This window comes from Peromyscus leucopus, chromosome 5 (genome assembly GCF_004664715.2).
Source record: "Peromyscus leucopus breed LL Stock chromosome 5, UCI_PerLeu_2.1, whole genome shotgun sequence".
Taxonomy (NCBI): Eukaryota; Metazoa; Chordata; class Mammalia; order Rodentia; family Cricetidae; genus Peromyscus; species Peromyscus leucopus.
The window spans coordinates 32,065,228-32,066,299 of record NC_051067.1 but is presented as its reverse complement, the minus strand read 5'-3'; the positions used below and the strand labels follow the sequence as shown (position 1 = coordinate 32,066,299).

At 43.1% G+C, this 1,072-nt stretch overlaps 1 non-coding gene across 1 annotated transcript; it reads left to right on the top strand.

The window, feature by feature from the left end:
- The first annotated feature begins 514 nt into the window (after window positions 1-514).
- LOC114702268 lies at window positions 515-637 on the top strand. The gene has a single exon (XR_003735949.1). It is a non-coding gene; the product is annotated as a small nucleolar RNA SNORA40 (small nucleolar RNA).
- Window positions 638-1,072: the final 435 nt, after the last annotated feature.

Sequence of the window (1,072 nt, the reverse complement as noted above, 5' to 3'; positions counted from 1 at the left end):
CCGAGAATGTTCTCCAAATGTGTCAAGGCTTGGTCTTCAGCTCCGTGCCACTGGGAGATGGTAGGACTTTTAAGAGGTGGAGCCTTGTGAGAGGTCCTTGGGGTACTAGGGGTGTGGCTTCGAAGGGGACTGTGGACACTGGGCTCTCTCTCTCTTTCCCACTTAACCACAAGGTAAACAGGGATCTTCTCCATAGGCTGCCACTGTGCTGCTCTGTGATGCAGTCTACCCAAAGCTTTGTGGTCAGTCAGTCGCAGACGGAAGTCTCTAATGCTTGGAGTACAAAATAAAATTAAAAAAAAAAAAAGAACTGATCCCTTTTTAGGTTGATGTATCCCAAAGATTTATTACAGTAGCAGAAAGTTAGGCAGCACTTCTTCAAATCCTCAACTTCCACAGCACCATCACTAACACTCGCAGCTAGTGATGCTCAACAGGCCTTCGCTTTCTCCAGAAAATCTTCAGTGCATCTGAGAATATAAGAATTTCCATCCACAAGAGCTAGGCAGGATGGTGTGTGTGTGTTCTGTTCAACTGGTAGACAAAGGCAAGAAAGACAGATGCAAAGATTAATCCTCTTTTACAACCCAGAGCTTATTGTTCAGTATGAGTTTTTATGCACATGAGGACTATAACACACACACACACACACACACACACACACACACTACACCACACCACACCACACCATTTACAGGATCCCACACTCTGAAACTCTGGTGATCCATACAATATTTCTATACCCAGAAATATAAAATGCTAACTTACAGGCCAAGAAAGGTACTTGAATGTGAGTTTTTCAGTCCTTGAAGAAATTGTAATGAATATTAGAAGCTGGGATACACACAGTGAAGTGAACAGACACGGTGAACAAACCCAAGGAAACAAAATCCTTAGCCAGCACTAGGAAATTCACCCAAATCACACCAACAACTCCCTCAACCCCTGGAAATGTCAGACAAGGTAATTTCCAAACAGAAATCATCTCCATCACTGTCTTCATTTGCCTAGAGCGACTTTTTTTTTTTTTTTTACTTTTAAAAAATATTTTCTGGCCGGGCGGTGGTGGCGC